Source organism: Pinus tabuliformis, chromosome 9 (genome assembly GCF_031772625.1).
Source record: "Pinus tabuliformis cultivar Carrire ecotype Pingquan chromosome 9, CPIR1, whole genome shotgun sequence".
NCBI classification, from domain to species: Eukaryota; Viridiplantae; Streptophyta; class Pinopsida; order Pinales; family Pinaceae; genus Pinus; species Pinus tabuliformis.
The window spans coordinates 789,692,180-789,715,490 of NC_142307.1; the positions used below are offsets into that span (position 1 = coordinate 789,692,180).

The following is a 23,311-nucleotide window of genomic DNA, read 5'->3' on the forward strand; positions in this document are numbered from 1 at the left end:
TGAAGCGGGACAAGCGAGAAAGGAGTGGCGAAAGCTCTATCAAAGGAGAGAGGAAACAAGCAAGGAGACTAGCAAAAGACTGAGGTTGGTGCTCTCTGCTTCTCTCTCATCTATCTCTCATAAAGGAAAACACAAGTAACTTTAATCTGTTTGTTTCTAAGATAGCTACCCGTCTTAGTGGGACTAGCAGCTCTGAATGGACACTAGTTTTCCCGATAACAAAATGGCGACTCCATTGGGGAGCGAATAGTTTGTTTGTTTTGTTACTGTTGTTTGCTTTATAAACCACAAACGGAGCCTGAAGTCAAGCTAGCTAGCCTTTGAACTGCTTTTGCTATGCAACTGCAAAGTAGATCAACGCTGCTTCAGTCAATCTTCGGGTTGGTTTATGAACTGAACATCTAGCTTGCAAACATCCTAAGTGCCCTGGTGGTAGCTCAAATAACCTCATTAGATCAGCCCCTATACTTTGTGTTTACTGACAATCATTAGCTCAGCCTAAATCCCTGAACTTAGCTGCAAACTGTGAGCAAAAACCAAGCTCAGTCTCATCCCTGGACCATCGCACTGTCTCTTCTTGGCAGTCTAGATGCATCACACCTCCCGTGTGTTGTAGGTGAGATGCATCCCTGTTTCCCTGTGTTACAGGTGCGATGATCAAATGAGACTATTTCTACCTCCAGATTTTGGTTTTTTCTTCATTGTCTTCAGCTTTATTCAGTAGTTTTGCTATCTATGATCAGTATATCTCTGTTGAAACCATCTTCCTTTGCATTATTCAGCCTCCATCGATAAAGAATTGTGAATGTTTTTATGTATTTTTCTCATTTATAGTTCTCTTATGCAAACAGCCGCTTAATAGAACTGTCGTCTTTTGATTTGAAAGTGTCGCAAGTGTCATTTTCAGTCAAGAAAAAGAGTATTACAAAGCATTCCTCTTTTTTATAGTCGATGACACTTTTGCCATTGTATTTGAATTGAATCATTAGTATTTCAAGTGTCGAAAGCAATTTTGAATTCGAAATCACAAAGTGTCGTCTTGGCTTTACTTTCGTTTTTTGAAAAGAAAATTGTTAGTACTGTTGCTTTGAAAGAAGAATAGTTCAGATTTGTACTTAGCATTCTTTTTTGTCATTCATACATTAAGAAAGCGGAAAAAAATACATGCATGTGCATTTGCATTAAGACTGCATGCTGAAGTTGATTTAGGAAAAGTGCATCTAGTGTGTGCTCTCTGCTCTGTGTTGAAAGAATTTCATTTATCTTTCCTTAGTAGCTAAGATTTTCATTTCAAAAAGAAAGTAAACGACTGTTTATCATCTTAGATTGCATATTTAGGAATTGTATATCTACATCACGCGGTGAACCTTAAAGGCAAACTTCTTAAGAAAGATCAACTGTAAAATAAACTTCAATGAACATAAAAATGCTTTGGAACCTAACGCACAACATTTAGAAGTCTAGGCTAGAGACGTATTCCGGCGTCGTAAAGCCTGGTAACTATCGCTTTCATCGTAGGTTGGGTGATTCCTCCTCTTTGAGACGACAAGTGCCAGTATGGACTTGTGCTCCCACGTACCGTCGAGTATATATTGGGAGACCACAATAGGCTACATCCTTTATCCTTAGGAAGCTGTGTCTGTCGCCCTATCAATCGCAATGCACTGAACACAGCATTCGGGAAGATTGACTGTCGTACCGTAAAAAGTATTCTGCAGTTTTGCGATTGGTTTGGTAATCCCTTTGTCTAGATTTCCAGAGTAGTCACTTTCGTTCCTTTTTAGACTCCTTAAAAGAAAAGGTCCATCTGAGCACTTGTCACTTCAGGCTCATTAAAAATCGAAGGCGACTAGAGTCATCTTTAGCTTTTTCTCGACTCTTAAAAATTGAAAAAGCAAGTTGTGTCAAAGCATCATAAAATTTATTTTAATCGGAATAACGTCACTGTTCCCTCATTGGTCTTTAGGTTGAGAAATGCAATCCACCAATCAAGGATTTCCCCTTGGGGGAAATTCAAGTCCCTTCTCCTCTTGGGGGGATGTTGGTGCTCCACACATGGCCACATTGTCCCTTCCAAGACTCACAATTGGCCTACTTGTATGGCTTTTCTCAACCTCTGTCGTTCAAAACACTGCAATTCCTCAACAATCAAATCAGCAACCAGATGAAGTTGCTCCCCTACCTTCTACTTCGTTTGTTTCTCCCTCTCCTTCTTCCTCTTCGCTTGGTGAAGCTAGTAACGCTAAAAATCAAGTAACTGAGAAGAAGAAGAAAGGGAAGGAGAAGAAGAAGAAGAACCCAACAGCAAAAGGGGGCAACCGTACATCATCTGGCGAAAATCCACACACTACACCTTCCAAACCTAAATCTCCATGTGTCATTTGCAAGGGAGACCACTATCATCGAGATTGTCCCTACATCCCACGGATCTTGAGGGACTGGTCTCCCCGCTTGCACAATCCGGTGTCTTCAACCACTGACGATCATGTTGAAAGCACACCGTCAACTAGTGAAAACGAAATCAATGGACAAAAAGGAAGATCCAAATTTCCTTGTAGACTGTGTGAAGGCGATCATGCCCTCCACCGTTGTCTCTTCTTAGACGAAGCTAAAAGAGTCTTGGATAACTGCCCTGCATCACCGCGGCGACTTCCTCCTGGATACAAGAAACTCTTGCCGAGTCCATCGCTAGTTGAAAATCCGATTGACACACCATTGTTGTCGGTCGAAGCACCTATCATTGAAAATAAACCCTCTGAGTTCACAATGGACCAATGTCAACGAGTCGAGACGGCAGTCGACCTAGTCTTGTCTTCAAAGTGTCCACCTTCAGATGATACTGTCACCAAAGAGAATGAGAACGACACCGTTCAAATTCTTTTCGTAAACACAGACTCTGATGAACATGGGGGCAATCTACCCATTCCTTTACCGCAGGAAGGAAGTTCGTCAGAGATGTATCCGGCCGTTTATTCGGTCCCACCTCCAAGCAATCTAGTCGTTTCCTTCGATTGGAATCTACTAGGCAGACCCTGCCTACCATGTAATGTACCATTCCAAATCATAATACAAGCTTACAGAATGATCATGATCGGTACTATTATAGATGAAGGGGCTTCTGTGAGTATCCTTTCCTCAGCTGCTTGGAAAGTGCTTGGTTCGCCATCACTTATGCCTAAGATTTGAAATCTGACAGGCTTCAACAAAGGAACCAGTCGACCGTTAAGGATCCTTCCAAATTTGCCTATAACTTTGAGAAGGAAAATCGTTTATCTGAACACGATGGTAGTCCAAGGGCCATTAGATTACAATCTACTCCTTGGACGTGACTACATTTATAGCATGGGAGCTATTGTTTCCTCACTCTTTCGAGTGATGTGTTTTCCACATGAAGGCAGGGTGGTCCACCTAGTTGACCAACTTTCATTCCCTGGTTCAAACACAACTATTAGTCAAATGCCATCCCTAACTGGTCTTTTTGCACAAGGAATGTCTCATCAATCTCCAGTCTGTCCACCTGATGATCGCGAGTGATTCGGTGATTGCGACTGAAACCCAGAAGGCAAGCGCCCTGGTCTGCTTCGCCAGGAAGACCCCAGATATAAAAGTAGGTTTCTGCGTAGGAATATGACTAGTTTGACAATCCTATCCGTTTAGGAAAATGGATCAGACTGGAAAAGGATTCCCCTGTCAAAGGTTATGTGATTGGCACTGACAACAGTCACCTTTGTCCATTTCGATGGACATCGCCAAGGAAGTGTTTTGTCTGCAACGCGGATGGAACAATCTTGCTAATGCAAGAACTTCCATATGGTGACCTGGAAACTCTACTTTATACCTAGGGGCATGCAAACCTTTTTGTACGCAAGTGAAAAGTGACCAACGTAACTCTAACCCCGTAGTTTTACTAACTTCAACTGCTTAAGTTAGGTGATTGGTCTGATCCACCATTCACCTTTGCCAGGACCAACGGAAACGACAAAGCAAAGGAGATTGTTTCTCGCCGAGAGACTATCCTACCTAACCTTAGTAGTTCTTTAACCCTTAGGATAGTAGTTGGTCGTTCCTAGCTTGCATGCAAAAAGGCTCAGGAGCAAAGTTGCGCATGGGGCAAGCTCCCTAAAAAATGAACCTACTGATGAGACATCCTTATTATACGACTGGCACGAGCAGTTTTACACAAAGTTCAAGCTCGTTAAAAAATAAACCTCGCCATGAGCAGTTTTACGCGAAGTTCAAGCTCGTCAAAAAATAAACCTAGCAATGAGCAAATGTTTCCATAGAGTTCAAGCTCATTAAAAAATGAACCCCACCTCCGATAAATAACCATTTTGATCGCATGACTATCAGCTTTTGAACCTTGGTCGTGTTCTTACCATCACTTCCACTCTTTTTAAGCCAATCATATGCCTCCATTTGATTGTTTACCCTTTTGAGGAACAGCTGCGACGAGTGATTCTATTAGCCACCCTCTTTCCACTGCCATGATTGAAAAGTTCCAAGCCTTACCTAGAACCAGTTGCTATCCAAAACATCACTCGTTCCTCAAAAAACGAGTCTCCTTTAAGCTCTTTTCATCTGACTCATAAAATATGAAAAGATTGTCGAGCAATTGGCCTCTCCAGCTCGTTAAAGCAACCGGAAGTGCCATCCCTGCTCTAAATTTTAATCTTTTTGGACCTAAGGAATTATTACACAAAAAGATCGAGCGCTTGTTAAAACTATCGAAAAGTCATCCTTTTCGTATTATTTTACACTTTTTCGGACTTAAGGGATTACATTACGAAAAAGGACCACTGGAGTTGCCTTTACGTCCCTTTTTAGACTCTTTAAAATTGAAAAGGACCAAGTTATCTTTGTCGTTAAACTCGTTAAAACAATAGCGACAAACTTGTCCATGTAGACAAGAGCGAGTTTCACTGTTGCTAGGCTCGTTAAAACATAGCGACGGGTTTGCCTGAAGGGCAAATTATAGAACAAGCATATGTTATCCTCCTCAAGCTTGACAAAAATAAAGAGATACTAGTCAGCAATGACTGGGGAAAAAGGGAAGAAAACTTGAATAGCTTCATTGGTAGCAATTCGCTCTTGAACATGACACTTTCACTCCGTAACCATGATAGAGTCAGGTTGGGTTATTCCGTTCACTGGTCACATCACCATTGGTCCACCGTACCATCCACCTTGGGGTTAACACTACCAATCCATTTCAGTGTCGTCGATATGTTCAAGAGAAGACGCTCAGAGAATTCACCAACCTAGCTAACGTCTCATCTGCTGCAATACCTTCACTCTCCATTTTTCAAGATCGCCACCCTGAACCTTATATCATCAGATCGTTTTCACCTCCACAAAATCATTTGCTCCGTTCCTTGTCGTAGATGTGGGATTCATTAAGGCCCTCCTATGACGGGTCACTTCTTGTCGACATCCACTCATTATCCAAGAAGTTGACTTAGGAATAACCCTTTCAGTACTTTGAAGCTTGCATGCCTCAATGGCAAGTTTCTCACTTCCGGCGACAGGTTTACATCAATGGCCTTCGACTGAAATATTTTACGTGGTGTTCGACATCAACTCATGTATTCACACCACGTGAATTGTACTGCAGTACCTTAAGGGTCATCATCATTATCGGTGATTCCTCTCACGCTTGTTAACAGCTTACATCATTGGCTGGTAATCAGGCGATGTCTTTCCATGTTCGACATCAGAACATCTTTTCACATGGATCGACTTGTACTTCGAGCGAAGATTGAACGAGTTTGAAGACCCCGGATCTAGTTTCATCCATCCGGGCTGCGATATATTCAGGAAAATAAAGACATCAAATGTACATCACAGTTGCACAAATAATCATCCAAACTAAAGGATGATGGCTCTACCAGAATCATCAGTCTGCCACATAGACGATTGTCTGTCTTATGTACATGAATATGAATTTATAAAGCTGAGCATGGGAATGCCCGCCTCAGCTAGATCATGAAAATATTGTGAAGATAACGTATTGTGTTGTATCTTATTACAGGTCACCTTCCAGTTCGAAAAACCTCGGATCCTCATTATAAAGCATTTCACCCAACATCAAAAGGATTTACGACCTCATGCTTTAGGTGGCAACTCTTATAAACATATTTGGGCACTGTAACCCCAATCACATATGTCCATAAACCAAGGGCTTCTAAACCCCTAAAAGTGTTGTTTCATACCCTAAAGGAACAAGGTCAGCTGATTACATCATCTCCCAGAAGTTCTCCATGAAAAACTACTCAGAACTGGTCAAAACAGGACCATACAGACTGCTCCATGCATAGGGTGCGATGCATCTCACCTATTACACATGGAGGGTGCGATGCATACTGGAAAGCCCTTCTGTAGGGTGCAATGAGCGAGAGCAGACAAATGGCAGAAGCAGTATGCTAAGTGGAAACCCAGAGAATCTTCTAGAAACTGCTCGTATGATACTTGCCTCTCTGAATTCGCCCAGGGATGAATAAGAGATCTGAAATATCCAAGTGGAACCAAGAACTATCAGTGAAATGACACTAATCAAAATCCCAGAAGCTGACTCACTCTCCTAAAAACATCTATATATGGATCCCTCATCCAAGAGATCCAAGAGGCTGGAATCTTGTAATTTGCAAGGAAGTGTTGTTGGTTTCTCTTTGAAGACATTGTGGGTGATCTTGCTTTGTATGAGGTGAAGAGGGCTTTCATGCTGGGAGGATGATGCTGGATCAGACAGCCTGGTTGTAATCCTCTCTTCTACTATTTCTATCAATAAAGCTATTTGAGTTTTCCTCCATATGCTTGTATATCTCTGAATCTTGTTTGTGTATGCATTTATATGGTTAATGTACATCTGATCCTACATTATTTATGGTTATAGATCTCTATGCTTTGATGGTATTTTGTTGCCTTGACTCTACAGGTGTTCTTTGAAGTGGGACAAGCGAGAAAGGAGTGGCGAAAGCTCTATCAAAGGAGAGAGGAAACAAGCAAGGAGACTAGCGAAAGACTGAGGTTGGTGCTCTCTGCTTCTCTCTCATCTATCTCTCATAAAGGAAAACACAAGTAACTTTAATCTGTTTGTTTCTAAGATAGCTACCCGTCTTAGTGGGACTAGCAGCTCTGAATGGACACTAGTTTTCCCAATAACAAGCGTGAGGGTTTTGAAGATTAATTCCATTGGGCCAGAAATCTCTAGGTCTTCCATTAGTATCATTGGAGGTATTTTGGAGCAAAATTTTGCAGGAGCAAAATCCTTATCCCAAGGGTTAATTTTTTGAGAATAATTTATCATTATGCAGGGTTGAAATTATTGATGAATGAGGGCCAATCTTAAAGGTTTTTTTTTATAAAATGTCGGACTAGAATTATCATTTGCAGGAATTGGAGTGTTGATTGCACTATTTCTTAGAAGGGGCCAAGACTTATTTCAGAGGTCAATTGACAGTGACGTATTCCTTGAAGCCAAGCTTGATGTGTGTAAAGGTTAGATGCTCAGAGCGCTTGCCATGCACTTGGACAAAGAAAAAATTCTTGAGTGATTACATGGAGTTTGGGTATCTTAGGATGTAAACTTGGTTTGATCGATTCCCATTGATTGTTGGACAAATAAATACAGTGGTATCAAACCATGATTTTCACTGGTTGTGGGTTTAAACCAAAGTGTTGTTGAGAAGATGAATTCCAGGACTAGAATCAGAAGAAGAAACCCTTAGACCAAGGTTTGATTTTTTGAGCATCAATATTGCTATTGCGAGAGTCAAAATTGTTATTGTGCCAAAACAGAAGATTTAAGATTGAGCCAGGGTTGATCTTGTTTCTGTAGAAGCTTGTAATGTTCCAAATGGAAAATTAACAGTGATGTTAAGCAAAATACACATGCAACACAGAAAAATTCAGATAGCAATTAAACACACATAAAATTGCACCAGAACTATGCCAAGCTGAGCCATTTTACTATCAAAAGGAGAGTACAATGCATGGAATGTGTGCACCTGGGCTTGCCAAAGCAAGTTAGACAATCCCGAGTGAGAAAAATGTTGCCCGAATGCAAAGGAAAGACTTCCCCTCAATGTATTGTGCTAGCCCTGGAATTTCTACAACTACTGGCTGGAAGAAACCCCTGTTTTAGCCTCCAAAGGTGCTCAGAAAATTCTGCCAAATTAATCTTAGGCTCTCCACCACAAACCTAAAAAAAACCAAGAAGGGTTTGGGCAAATTTTATCGACCACCTCAGACCCAAAATTTAAGCTCATTCCTCCTAACTGGCTGCCAAAAAATTCTGTTATTTTCGGGCACCAAAACTTCTGCAAAACTGGGAGCACGCTCCTTGAGGCTAGTCCAACAAAACCTAGAAATGATTTGGGCTAATTCCGACCTCACGGAATTGCCCAAATTTGGTGCTACGCCCTCCTTGATAGATTTTGCATCCCCTACAATCTACAACTACTGAATATGTCACAATCCGTCCTCAATTAGCTATAGAATGGCCCTACAAAATTCCTCCGGAAGATGTGCATGAAAATCCTTTCCAAACCCGACACAAATGAGATGAATCCTACCACATGAATTCTGCCTAGCAACACCTCTGCGTAGACCTTGAAATTCATCTCAAATGTTGGTCCACCCTCGATGAAATTTCTCCTAAATTCACTGGCCAAAATTCCCCTTGAAACTCCCTCAAGTCAGTGGAACGACTTCTGCCCCTGCGTCCTCCTAGAAGTTTGAACTGGCTGAAACAAGAGCTGATTTGACCCATGAACTCCAGCAAATCTCTTCCCACTAAGTTATGAAAATCTCTCCTAGGGTGGCACTCTGAGTCCACCGAAGGAAGAGTTGAGATCTTCGCTCGGAAATCTCCTTGTGCTAAGCAGCACTGGTAGTCTTGGCTAAGCAACTCAAGAGTACTCCAATTCAGAAATTCAAATTGTCAAAAGCCCCCAAAATGATGCCTATTCCTACCAGGGCAACTCTGCAATGCTTGAGTCCACCACTCCACGACTAGCCTCGATCGTGAGCAACAACTTGCCTCACCATATGACGAAGGTCTCAGCGACTCCCCATGTGTCAACCTGGGAAAGAATTGGATCACCCTCCATCGTAACCCCGCCCATCGATAAGTGGAGTGATCCACTCGCCAACCCGATCCTTGGATCCCCCAACTCCTCATAGGTTGCCACTACATAGCACTGCTACCTGCTAGAACCCATCTGACCCTCATCTCTGACCCCTGTATGTATACCATAGGTGGACCCCGAGTATCAAGAATGTGTCCTATGCATGCCAATCTTTCCTGTGCCTTCCAAACCACACAGCGAAAACTATTATCCCAACACCTGATGATATAGCTAGACACTGCTGGGAGTCTGGACACCCAATGTTGCACGAAGCGGGAGCGAAGCGGAAGCGCGGAAGCGGAAGCGGGAGCGCGGAAGCGTCATTTTCCAAAAATCTAGGAAGCGAAGCGTCCGCAGAAGCGTCTGCTATATATATATATTTTTTTATATTTTTTTGCATTTATACTCAAAACAAACATCCCAAATACCAAATTAATTGTAGAAGACATGAAAACATGCATATTTTTGCATAAATCAAGATAGATATGGCATCCATGATTCCATTGTAGTTACTAGTATGTACAACAATCATCTATATTCTAGCTATTACAAACATACATCAAATTTTTAAGCATATTATAAAACATAAAACATTTAAGCATATTATAAAACATAAAACATAGAGCATATTATGATTTATCTAGCAAGTGAGCAACTGTCAACATTTGTCATGTCAAAAATTCAAATAATAATGTTTACAAAATATGTCACTTGGTCACCGCCAAGCCAAAAAGGTTCAAAATTCAAATTCACAAGTCTACAAGTCTAATGAGTAATCTATGACAAAAAGTAGTAGATTGTGAATATATCTACTAATCTCTCCTCCTTCCACCACGAATAGAACGTGATGGCGGGCCTCCACGTGGTGGCAATGAAGAAGATGGTCCCTGTGTAAGTCGTGGCACTGAAACTGATGAAGAAGAACCCCCTGCTGTTGGTGTTGAACCATGGAACCTAGGAACCAAGGGACCAGATGAGGGTGGGCGTGGTGGCATATCAACACGGTCATCATCATCCTAGAATCGCTCAAAAAATTCATGCAAAAAAAAAAAACACTAGTTAACAAAAAAATTAAAAACATGAATTAGAGAAATGCTTTATAAGGGAAAATTGGAAAATTCATACCACAATGGACATACCTGGAAAAGAGAATCCTCTAATTGCTCTAGTCGCAACACTCCATCCTCCAAATTGGGCTCCTCTGGATTCTTGTCCCAAATCAACAAGTCTTTATTAGACTTTGCATCTTCACAGTAATGGGACAACAATCGCAAGTTGTAATGAACATAAACCAAGCTCTCTGCCCGGTCTAAATTCAACCTGTTCCTTTTAACACTGTGGATGAAAGAATAAGAGCTCCAACACCTCTCTGCAGAAGAAGTGTTTACCACCTGTGATAGCACCCGCAATGCCAAACTCTGTAGAAGTGGAGTACCCCCTCCATGCATGTTCCACCACTCAAGAGCAGAAAAAGTCTCTCGATCTTGAATTGCATGCATGCTCCCAAATGGACCAGTGTTGAGCGTACAGTTGCTCACCTGTCTCCGTACCAATGCAGCCTCCTCCTCATCAGGGATTAATTTACTCAATGCAGCCATATATTTTTCGTGAACCTCTCTATCTTGGTGTGGTTTTTTCCTGCTTTCCCCCCCAGGTGCTGGTGTTGAAAGCCATGATGGATGATAGTATTTAGGTGTCAAAACATATGCTAATGCATGCAATGGAATATTTAGCATTTCCCATCGGTTTTGCACCTCTACACGAATATAATTGTACAAGGTGGTATCTCTAGGCTCAACAATGTCTTTAATCTGCCCCAACATGCTATCCATTTGCTCATACACCTCCCCAATTACTGGTCGATCTGAATCTGCAAACTTGATCATGTAATAAATTGGTTTGGTGAATTGCAAAACATATTTAACCTGTGACCAAAAGTAACTGTCAAGAACAGTGTCCTTGACTGCATTAGCACCATCTGTGTCAGTGTTAATTTCATCCCATGTTTCAGCACACACCAGATTAGTTAAAGCTTGTCTCACCCTCACTAGCCGCCTAAAGGTGAGGTAATAACTAGCAAATCTTGTCTTTGCAATTTTAAGCAATTGCAACTTGGAGTAAGTGCCATAGAAGTAGTTTACCCTTGTATGCCCTGTGATGAATTTAATGAGCTGCTTCCCTTTCCTGTAAACCTCAGCAATCCACCCACAATCTTTGTGTTTCACAATATCATGCATCAAAAGGTTCAATGTGTGAACCAGGCACCCAGACCAAAAGATGTGTGGATGAGTACGCTCAATAATTTTTCCTGTTGCCTTACAATTTGCTGCATTATCTGTGATCACTTGAACCACATTATTCGGACCAACATCTTTGATTGATTTCAATAGGAGATCTGCAATGTTTTGTGCAGTTGCACTGATGGAGGAGGAGTCATGACATGCAATAAATACTGCACCACTAGAAGAAACACCAAGAACATTTATCAAATGTTGGTTTCTAATATTTGTCCACCCATCTGATACAATGGATACCCCAGAATCCACCCACTCATGTGTAAAACGTGTCAAAGCTCTTTGAACCTTAGCTTTTTCTCTTTCTAATAACACTGTTCTAGCTTTCTCATAGTTGGGGGCCTTGTATCCTTTTGGGGCTTCATTGATGGCCTTTACCATGTCATGCCAATAGGGAGAGCGAAGCACATTGAATGGTACACCGCAAGCACAAAGAAAACGGACTATCTTTCCATCCACATCATCCCTCCCAGCAACATTAAGGAAATCCCCTATTGTTCTTCTACCTCCAGAGGTTGTAGAAGTACCATGAGGAGATGGGCAACTACCAAATTTAGAGGTTGCACTTGATTCAGAATGAGTTTTTTGTTTCTTGTTTTTTTGTTGTGCAGCCATCTCTATTTGGATGTATTTTCTTCTTTCTTCAGTTGAAATGTTTGGGCAAATTTGTACCCCCACAGAACCCTTTTTTTTCATCACTGTCCAGCACCCCACAAAGATGCCTCCTCAGACGGGTATATGAACCACAATATGGTTTTCCTCCATGACAACCATGAGGGCACACAAATTTGTAAGATCCACCACCCTTTCCCCCATCAAGTTTGGTCACATAGTTCCACAAGAGTGTTGATGTACCTTTCCCATCTTGTGCTTCAGTGTCCCCTTCAAGTTCATCCCCTTCCTCTTCAAACCCTTCCTCCTCATCATACATTGGGTCACTACTATTAGGACCAAGTTCATCCCCTTCCTCTTCCCTTCTATTCCTCACCCTTGCCATCATTAAAACCAAGAGTGGAATGATACATAGAAGCCAAAAGAACACCATCTTGGAATATGGATATAGGTGGTGGACAACCTGTAAATAAAGGAGCAAGTAGAAACAATGGGAAAGAGTAGGAGAGGGAGGAGAAAAATACAATTTTTTTTTCAAAAAAACAAGGGAGTTTGGGGTTTGAACTTACCTCTTTAGCTCTTGTAGATGAAGTCCTCCAAGCTCTTGCTCCAAGCTCCTCCTCCTTCTCCTAGCTCCTCCTTCTTCACTCCTCCAAGCTCTCCTCTCTTCTCCTCTCCTTTCTTCTCTTCTCTTCTCCTCTCCTCTCTTCTCTTCTCCAACTCTCATAAACTCAAAGTGAGAAAATGAGGAATGAATGGGAGCTTTATGCTTTTCATTCCTCACCTAAACTCACCCTAAACTCACCCTAACCCACCCCCTCATTGCAAGTTAAGTTAACTTTTAAAAAAAATTGAAGTGTCATTCCTTGCCCACGCGGATTTTTCGGAAGCGCTCGTGAAGCGTGCGCTTCCGGGCCCGAAGCGTGGCGCTTCCGGAGGCCCGAAGCGCCCTCCGAAGCGCGCTTCGGGGGCAACGCTTCTCAAAAACCAGGAATCGCTCAAAAAATGCGGAATCGCGCTTCGGAAAAAATGGAATCGCGCTTCCTTTGGCGCTTCCGGAACGCTTCCGTACGGGACGCGATTCCGGCCTAGGATCCGCCGGGTGGGGGGGGGCGCTTCCTGCAACACTGTGGACACCCTCCTGTAGACGAAGTCTACCATCTGTTGTCCCTCATGCTCATGTAGCGCCTCAGAATGCCTCACCAAAACTGTATCATGTAGCTCCCTAGAAATCACCTCCCCAAGTGTGAGCCCAAGGGTGGAACATATGCTCCCTCAGCAATAGACCATGCCATCCCTAAGCTTGTATCTGTTAGGTCGTGTACCCACCAAATGCCACAACTGGAGAGTCTCTCTTTGAATACTCTATATCCCAACAAGCTGTCCCGAGCGAGCCTCCCACGTCCTGTTGCTCGTGATGAAGGCAACAAGGGACAACATCCAACTCCTCTATGCCTGCAAACAATGTGGAAGTGAGGCAGGCGCGCAAGACCCCATGGATGTTGTCAAATGATGCTCATCTGCCTCCTCACTGATCCTGGGTGAACTATACCCAATGGCATGCCTGTCGTCCTCATCAAGTGGTCTCCCTAGAGGTAATGCTCCAAAATCCCCATGGGTAGCATCACACCTCACTACATACAAGCCCCACTGTGCTCCCCTACATACAAACATGTACCTTTGTACCCGTCAGCACATCACTGCACCCAGTTGCACTTGTTTGTGTCCTACTAGAAACCACTACCTACTACCATACTACCCTGCACCATAAAGCATCCCATTTGTGCCAATGTATCTGCCACTTTGCTAGTGGACCCGTCATGATGCGTGACATATCTCCACACTTGTCTTGGTGGACCTGAGAGGTCTAACTCCATACATGCTAGGGGAAATATCACTGTTGCGTCGATCATTCGTGGCTCCCATGCCCAATACATCAATGGGAGAGCATCGTCTCCATGCAGTGCCCTATTCGGTGGCCTGTCAATGCCACCTCCTCTAACAACCTCCTGCCAAGGTACACTGATCATCCAATGCCCCCACACACGACCAACATACCAAGACAACTCATGGAGTCTACCTGCTCCTCTATCAGCTCAACCTGTCATTGGTGTTGTCCAGAACTCTGGTGGGAATATGAAAATGGGGGTGAGTCCAATCACTAGATCCACCATCCTGTTAATACCATGACTGACCCAATCCATGGAGTGGTGGCAGGTCCCACCTGGATACCAATGATGATCCATCCCTCGAGCACCTCAAGCAAACCATGGCCCCTGCTGAACTATACTCCCAACCATGGATGTATCCAAAAACCTAGCCAGCCCCACCAGGTACCAATTCAATACCTCTCACCATCCAACCCCAAGAGAAGGATCAAGAGGATGAACTCGCGTACACAGAACTATCCCCCCATCCTACGAATGCTTCCCCCTTTGTAACTCATGTCGCCTCATCTCACTGATCCAGTCGACATATAAAATTTGTCGGGGTAATTCTACATCTCTCTCTCCACTGTGCAAAGGTAGCCTAGCAATGCTGCAAGCCCTGTCTATATAGGCCTGAAGAGAGATACTGTCTGGAGGTACTACAGCTCTGTTGATGGTTTGTGCATTTGTCTGCTCTAATTCAGTGCTTGGCCCAAAAGATGACTACTCGTCCTCCTCTACTATGGGCTTAACATGAGTCACAAACTGCCCCTCCACAAATAGCTCATGTCCCCCTATGTGCTCCTTGTGCTACTGAAGGTGGTTGTCATTGGGGAACTCAATCGTGGCTATGGGTACCACTGTGTCTCCTAACACCTCATCTAGGGATGGTACCTCATCAACAAACGACTTTATGGGTGTAGGCTCCACCCTCTCTACCATGGTGTCAACCAGTGCTACCAAAGGGGTCTCCAACAATGGTGACTCCTACACCACACTGGGTATATCTGTGTACTCCTCCCCATCTTGCGTGTCCTCGCGCTCAACCTCCTCCTCAGACTCCTGACATCTGAGGCCCAGTCTCCACCAACAATAACACCTCTTGGCTCCATCCTCTAACTGTCCTCCTCTATGTTCCTCAAACGAGAAAGCCCTCCTGATCCTAGGGTCCAACGCCTCATACTCATCAATCCTATCCATGAAGGACCTCCTCAAATCTACAAAGGTGTCTAGTTCCTTCTCCTTCTCCCGTTCATCCAGAAAATGAGGCATGATAAGTCGACTATGTTGGCCATGGGTATTGTTCTGCTGGACTATGCATGTATGCGCATGGCTTCTCTGTTGGGCATGTCTCAGCGTCCCCATCATTTGTTACATCCTCTCTAGGACATGTTGGTTTTGCCTCCTCAATGGTCGGTTCTGCCTCATCAACTCCTCCATGATCCCTTGTATATGCTCCCCTTTCTGTGTCATTGGAGTGCGGACAACTTCACTAGTCACTATGCATACATGGCTAGAACCTCCATGATCTTGCTAGCTTCCCCACAGCTAGCCAAGATCATGCTTTGATGCAACTGTAATGTTCCAAATGGAAAATTAATAGTGATATTAAGCAAAATACACAAGCAACACAGAAAAATTCAGACAACAATTAAACACCCATAAAATTGCGCCAGAACTGCGCCAAGCTGAGCCATTTTATTATCAAAAGGAGAGTACAATACATGGTGTGCACCTGGGCTTGCCAAAGCAAGATAGACAATTCCAGGTGAGAAAAATGTTGCCCAGCTGCAAAGGAAAGACTTCCCCTCAATGTATTGCACTAGCCTTGGAATTTCTACAACTGCTGGCTAGAAGAAACCGTTGTTTTAGCCTCCAAAAGTGCTCAGAAAATTCTGCGAAATCAACCTTAGGCTCTCGACCACAAACCCAGAAAAACCAGGAAGGGTTTGGGTAAATTTTACCGACCATCCGGGACCCAAATTTTAAGCTCATTCCTCTGAATTGACTGCCAAAAAATTATGCTATTTTGGGGCACCAAAACTACTCCAAAAATTCTGCAAAATTTGGAGCACGCTCCTTGAGGCTAGTCCAACAAAATTCAGAAAGGATCTGAGTTAATTCCAACCTCCCAGAATTACCCAAATTTGGTGCTACGCCCTACTTGACAAATTTTGTGTCCCCCACAATCTACAACTACTAAATATGTCACAATCCCTCCTCAATTAGCTGTAGAATGGCCCTACAAAATTCCTCTGGAAGATGTGTGTGAAAATCCTTTCCAAACCCGACACAAATGAGATGAATCCTACCACAAGAATTCTACCTAGGAACAACTTTGCGCAGACCCTAAAATGGTGAATTTGGCTCTCACAGGAGCAGCAACTTCCAGCCCTGAAATTCACCCCAAATGCTGGTCCACCCTCAGTGAAATTTCTCCTAAATTTGTTGGCCAAAATTCCCCTTGAAACTCCCTCAACTCAGTGGAACCCCTACGTCCTCCTAGAAGTTCGAACTGGTTGAAACAAGCGCTGATTTGACCCACGAACTCCAACAAATCTCTTCTCACTAAGTTATGAAAATCTCTCCTAGGTTGGCACTCTAAGTCCACTGAAGGAAGAGCTGAGATCTCCGCTCAGAAATCTCTTTGTCCTAAGCAACACTGGTAGTCTTGGCTAAGCAACTCAAGAGTACTCCAATTCATAAATTCAAATTGTCAAAAGCCCCCAAAATGATGCCTCTTCCTTCTATTTATCTTTGCTACCCCCTTTCTCTCCTTGTGGGCCCCACCAATTCGACCTCCTTCTCCCTAGCTCGATTTGCCTAATGGGTTCAAATTCCCCTTTTTGGGTGGCCCCCACCTCCCACTACCAATTTAATTTTTCCTTTTCTCTAATGTTGGTGGCCTCCATCTCTCCAAAAATTATGTGTGGGACTCCCTCGACCCACTTTTCGTAACTTTAAATGCCAAAATATTTCCCAACACCCAATTGAAAAAATGGAAATTATTTTTAGCAAAATTAATTTAATTAGGGACATTACAAAGCTAAACTCCTCATGCAATTTGTTGTCGCCTAAGATGTACACTTAAATGTGCGAAAATTTTTCAACCCCACAAGGTATAGTCTTTAAGGCGCAATGCTCAGAGAAAGGGTTGTCACCTATACCCAAATCTCACCATTTAAGCTCTCGCCTGTGTTAGCTAAGGGGGGTGGTCCCTAAATAGGATTCTAAAAGGAAAACTTGTTGAATACAACAAGTTCTAGGTAACAAAGGGCAAGGAAATTACCATTCAATATAACTTGAATTAAAGATTAATTAGCAAATATGATTATTAATGAGCAATGTAGATATCAAAAAGATAGATTCAATTAAATTAATATGACATCCAGTAAGATAAAATGAGAGACTAGTGCCTTTAAACAATGCTCAAATATAGCTAAGATACTTGCAAAACATGTAATGTCCCTTTCTAAATTCTTTTGGAACATAATTAATTCCCCAATTTTGAGAACAATTTTTTAGGCTATGGGACCCACTCATTTTTGGTAAAGGACTTAGGAGTTAAAAGGAAGTCGTATTATTTTGATAGTGGAATGTGGGGGCCACCCACACAATGAAAAACACACTTCACTTAGCCTATGGTTCAAAATTATTAGGAGGGAATTCGATTTGCTTGGTGGAGGGGCCCATGTGGGAAGGAAGGCCTACAAAATTATAAGAGGACAGAGCTCAACTTCATTTGGATCTTTTTGGCATATAAAAGTTAACTCAGTTGCTCGAGCTGCTTAGCTGGGTCACTTGTTGTTCAACACGAGTTTTCCAAGCAGAGAACTCACCCTTTCTTTGGGGGACTTTGAGTGCCACCCTAGAGAGGTTATTCAGATTTGCCAGGCAGTGCATATTTCTGGAGGATGCAAGAGAGGCTCTTGAGGGAGTCATTTCAATGCTCTTTTGGGGAGCAATTGCCAGAGGAAATTAGGAGAAGGGAGCTCAAGTATTTTGCAGGCTTTTTGGGTAGTTTGGGAGTTGGAGGAGACATCTATTTTCTGGAGTGAGTTTGCTGTGAAAATTCCTAGATCTAACAATCTCAAGAATCCTACTGCAACCAGCTGAATCTACTTCACCTAGATTGTAAATTATTTACAAGCTTATTTCAGATTTCTTCTTGAAACATTGAAGTAAATTACAGAAGCAGCCTACACCAATTTAAATATGATTCTGAAACATAGAAACTGAGCAAGGAAAATAGAAATACATAGGACAGAGTTATTTTTGGACAAAAGTCACCAGAAAAACCCAATGTGGGAAAACCGGTTCAGCAGCTCTGAGGGTTTATTATTATTAAGCAGTATCAGATTCTAAATACATCATTGAATACCTCACAGGGTGATTCAATTACAGAGAGAATTACCGGCAGAAGCTTTGTGAGTTTACCTCACACAATCACTGAGAAATCCGCGTTGATCCAGCCCCAAACTGACTGCCCCCTAGCTTTTCTGGCTGCCTCTGCACAGTGTCTACGTCAGCCCAATGTCAAGCTCTCTGGGTGTTGCGTCACTTCTTTGGCTAGTCAATCTGCTACCCAGGAAATTCAATTTTTGCCTCCCGGACTCACACCTCGGCTCTCGGATTTTGAAAATCGAATTCCTCTGCAGATTTCAGACTCCTCTCTCTCCCTTTGCATTGGTTCTGCGTGGCCCTTCTGGCCTTGCGTCAGCCTCTGCATCAAGGCTTCTGGATCAATCATTGCCTCTCTCTACTAATGTATCTCCGGTTGAGAATCTCTCTCTCCGAAAGCTGCTATCCCTGCCGCTCAACTGCAAGAGATCTCTTCAATCGATTTTTCCTCCTGAGAACTTCTTACTTCAAAAAATTGATTTTCTCTATCTCTTTGTGTCTTTTCGAAATGACCCTCAAGCCCCTTCTTATATCTTCCTATTGGACAACCAATGGCCTAGATTAAAACATAATCAAAGGCTCAAATCGTTTTGCCTTGATCCGTGGCTTTTTCTAGAAATTTCATCCCTGATTAGATTAATACCCATTAATATTTTAATTTTCCTAAGTTTAGACTTAGGAACCCCATTAAAAATATTAATTATTTTAAGAAATCACTTCTGGGTGGAATTTTCCAAAATGCTTTCGGGGTTCTTTGGAATACCTATGCCCGAGCCTCCCTCCAAAATTTGAGGCTTAGAGCACACATCCGATGCTACCCCAAATCAACACTCCCTCTTAGCGAGGAATGTGCTCTAGCAACACACTGCTACTACATACTGTTCTGACTCTAAAGCATCGTCCTCTACACTGTTGATGTCTAACATACTGAACATCAACTACCTCGTTGTTGCTATAACCATATAGCTGCTTACACTACCACTGCCAACACTGCATCCGTACTAGAGCTCCCTCTCAAGCGATGCATCTACTATGTTGCTAGCACTGCATCTATACTGCAACTTAGTTGCTAAGAGAAGCAACTGAAAACACCCAAAATTTGAGGCTTAGAACACATCTGATGCTACCCCAAATCAACACTCCCTCTTAGCGAGAAATGTTCTCTAGCAATACACTGCTACTGCATACTGCTTTGACTCTGAAGCATTGTCCCTGTGTTGTTGATGCCTGACATGTTGTCCATCAACTACTGCGTTGTTGTTGTTATTGTACTACTACCTTTGACACTGCCACTACCAATGCTACATTTGTACTGCAACTCCCTCTCAAATGTTGCATCTGCTATGTTGCTAGCACTACCACTGCTAACACTGCATCCGTACTGCAACTCAGTTGCTGAGAGAAGCAACTGAAAACACCCAAAACTAGACAAGTATCCAGTGGATACACCTCGGTGCTAAAATCCTAACTGCTGTTAGTCCCACGCTTTCTTCTGAAGCCACTGCGCTGCTGAAGCTCTGCACTGTGCCTCCTTGCACTATTGCCTCTCTGCTCTGCGCTGCTCACATTCTAGCGCTACTAACCACTGCATCTGTCAAATCAACACTCCATGGCACCAACTGAAACTCCACCATCCCGCTACTATCGATCATGGGCTCCCGTAGCAATGTGATGATCCAAGAGGTGGGTTCCTCAAGGATCCTGCCCATCTATAGCTCTATCGAACTACAGTTCTATATCAGCCAACATATATCAGCCCACCTCCCTCCTGGAGGTATGTTGGTTGTCATGGTGAACCCGTCCTCTTGTTCAACCTTTGCGGCTACAACCTTAGAATCATGCTTATCATCCTTGTCCTTTTTCTTCAAAGGACACTGGGATGCATAGTGGCCCATCTCGCCACATCTGAAGCACTTCACCTTGGAGACGTCCTTCTTTCGTCTCTCTTGCCCCTATTGTCCCTTCGATGCAAGGGCTGCGTTATCCTCCTCCTCTATTTCGGGTTGCTCCCGTCGAGTTTGACTTTGAGCAAGTCTCTCCTCATCTCTTCTTGTTTCAGAGCTACCCACATCTCGTCCCAATTTGGCAATGTTGCTCTACCCAGGATACTCTGGACAAAGACTTGTCACTCATCTCAGACAGAAATTAGAACCCGTTTCACTAACTCTGAATCCTGAGGTGTATGTCCTGCAGCTGATAGCTCATCATGGGTCTCCTTCAGTTTCGTGAGGAACAGATCCACATGTTCTCCCTTTTGCGTCTGAGCAGATCTCAGCTTCTGCTCTAAGTACATCTTTTGCTGCTTGAAAGATTCCTGATACAATGTGGCCAAGACATCCCACATCTCCTTAGCGGTTCCTTTGCTTGCAACGTGGCACACCACATGATCCTTGACTCCATCCAGGATCATCCTCTTCACCTTAGCCATCTCAGCTCTGTACTTCTTCAGCGGGTCTGCATCCATCGGGACAGCTACCACATTATCAACATACGTTTTGAAGGCATGCTCATCTAGAAGGAAAGTCATTCTAGCCTTCCAGATGGCATAGTTGGAAGCCCCGTCCAACCTGTCCTGATCCCTCAAGCCACCGGTTGCCATATCTTTCAAAAAATGTCGAACAACTCCCTCTTTCTCCCTACTGCATAGCTCTTAGGCTGCCTTACGCACACCTTGATGGAGTTGGTAAGCTGCTGCACCTCTTCTTCTTAGCCAATGAGAAATGTTGATTTCCTCAGCAAGAAATCACTGAGGAAGTATTCCCTCACTATGCAATCTGCTTCTTCCTTCTGACAGCTTTTCTACCCAACACACAGCTTGCAGAAACTACGTCCCTCTAGCTCTGTGTGGCTCTGCATAGCTCCCTTTGCCTTGACAAGTTTTCGATATGGCAGTCTTACCTCTCTGTAGACTCACTCAGAGAGAGACACCAACGAAAATACAACCCTCCTGGCTAGAACTGCGCAATCCCTCAGGGGATTTGAACTATTTCTTGCTGCAGCATGTTGGCCCTTGCTTTAGTGCTAAATCTACTCTTCCCTGTTTCACATCAACAACTCTAATACCATGTGAAAATTCTATAAACCGGAATCCCTACTGTAGCAACTGATGATATTACTCCTATTTGTCAAATTCCTTTAAACAAATTACTTGCAGTTTCCTACGGAAAATATTGTAATACATACACTGTAGCCTTCAAGCTTCACTTAATTAAATTATATGCAGAAACAAGAGACTGAGCAAGAAAGAAAATACAACACAATAGACACTGTTATTTTTGGACAAATGTCCCCGGAAAAACCTAATGCGGGAAAACCGTTGCAGCAGTTCTGAGGGTTTATTATTATTGAGCAATAGCAAATTTTAAATACATCTCTGAATACCTCTCAGGTTATTCAGTTATAGAGAGAGAAATACTGGCAGAAAGATTTGTGAGATTACCTCACATAATCACTGAGAAAATCCCGGCCGATCTAGATACTGAATGAAGTGCCTCTGGCAGGTCCTACGCTGCTCTTTGAAGTCCTCACGCAGTTTCTACATCAACCTCTCTAGGCTTTGCATCACCCAGTTTGCTGATCAATTTGCTGCCCCGAGTCTTTGCTCTTAGCCTCCCGGTCTTACACCTCGGCTTCTGGAACTAACTCTCCTCAGCAAAATCTCAGACTCTCTCTCACCCTCTGCGTTGCCTCTGCGTAGCCCTACGTGGCCCTGCATCAGCCTCTGCATCTGGGCTACTGGATCACTCTCTTCATCTCTTTGATGATGATTCCCTGGCTGAGAAAATCTCTCTCTCTCTCAGAATGTTATCCTTGTCCCTCAACTGCAAGAAATCTTCTCGATTGAAATACCCTCCTGAGAACTCACTTCAAAAATTCGATCTCTTGATCTCTTGGTGTCTTTTCCAAATGACCCTCAAGCCCCTTCTTATATCTTCCTGTTGGACAACCAACGACCTAGATTAAAACATAATCAAAGGCTCAGAGAGAGACACCCACGAAAATATAGCCCTCCTGGCTAGAACTGCGCAATCCCTTACGGGATTCAAACTGCTACTTGCTGCAACAAGTTGTCCCTAGCTTTAGTGCTAGATTTTCTCTTCCCTGTTTCACATCAACAACTTTGATACCATGTGAAAATTCCTAGATCTAACAATCTCAGGAATCCTACTGCAACCAGATGAATCTACTTCACCTAGATTGTAAATTATGTTACAAACTTATTTCAGATTTCTTCTTGAAACATTGAAGTAAATTACTAAAGCAACCTACACCAATTTAAATATGATTCTGAAACATAGAAACTGAGCAAGGAAAATAGAAACACATAGGACACAATTATTTTTGGACAAAAGTCCCCGGAAAAACCCAATGTGGGAAAATTGGTGCAGCAGCTCTGAGGGTTTATTATTATTACGCAGTAGCAAATTCTTAATACATCCCTAAATACCTCACATGGTGATTCGGTTACAGAGATAAATACTGACAGAAGATTTGTGAGTTTACCTCACACAATCACTAAGAAATCCTGGCTGATCCAGACCCAAACTGACTGCCCCCAGGCTTTTCTGGCTGCCTCTGTGTAGTGTCTGCGTCAGCACAGCGTCAAACTCTCTGGGTGCTACGTCACTTCTCTGGCTAGTCGATCTCCTGCCCAGAAAATTTTATTTCTGCCTCTCAGTCTCACACCCCGGCTCCCGGCTTCTGAAAATCGAATTCCTCTGCAGATTTCAGACTCCTCTCTCTCCCTCTGCGTTGGTTTTGCGTGGCCCTTCTGGCCTTGCGTCAGCCTTTGCATCAAGGCTTATGGATCACTCACTACCTCTCTCTGCTGATGTATCTCCCACTGAGAATCTCTCTCTTCGGAAGCTAATATCCCTGCCCCTCAACTGCAAGAGATTTCTTCAATCAATTTTTCCTCCTAAGAACTTCTCACTTCATAAAATTGATTTTC

The 23,311-nt window shown here is 43.1% G+C and overlaps 1 protein-coding gene across 1 annotated transcript in view; it reads right to left on the reverse strand.

Annotated features, from left to right (window-relative positions):
- The window catches only part of LOC149151108 (putative zinc metalloprotease EGY2, chloroplastic), a 398,174-nt gene that overhangs the window by 74,873 nt on the left and 299,990 nt on the right, over nt 1-23,311 (reverse strand). The window lies entirely within an intron of this gene.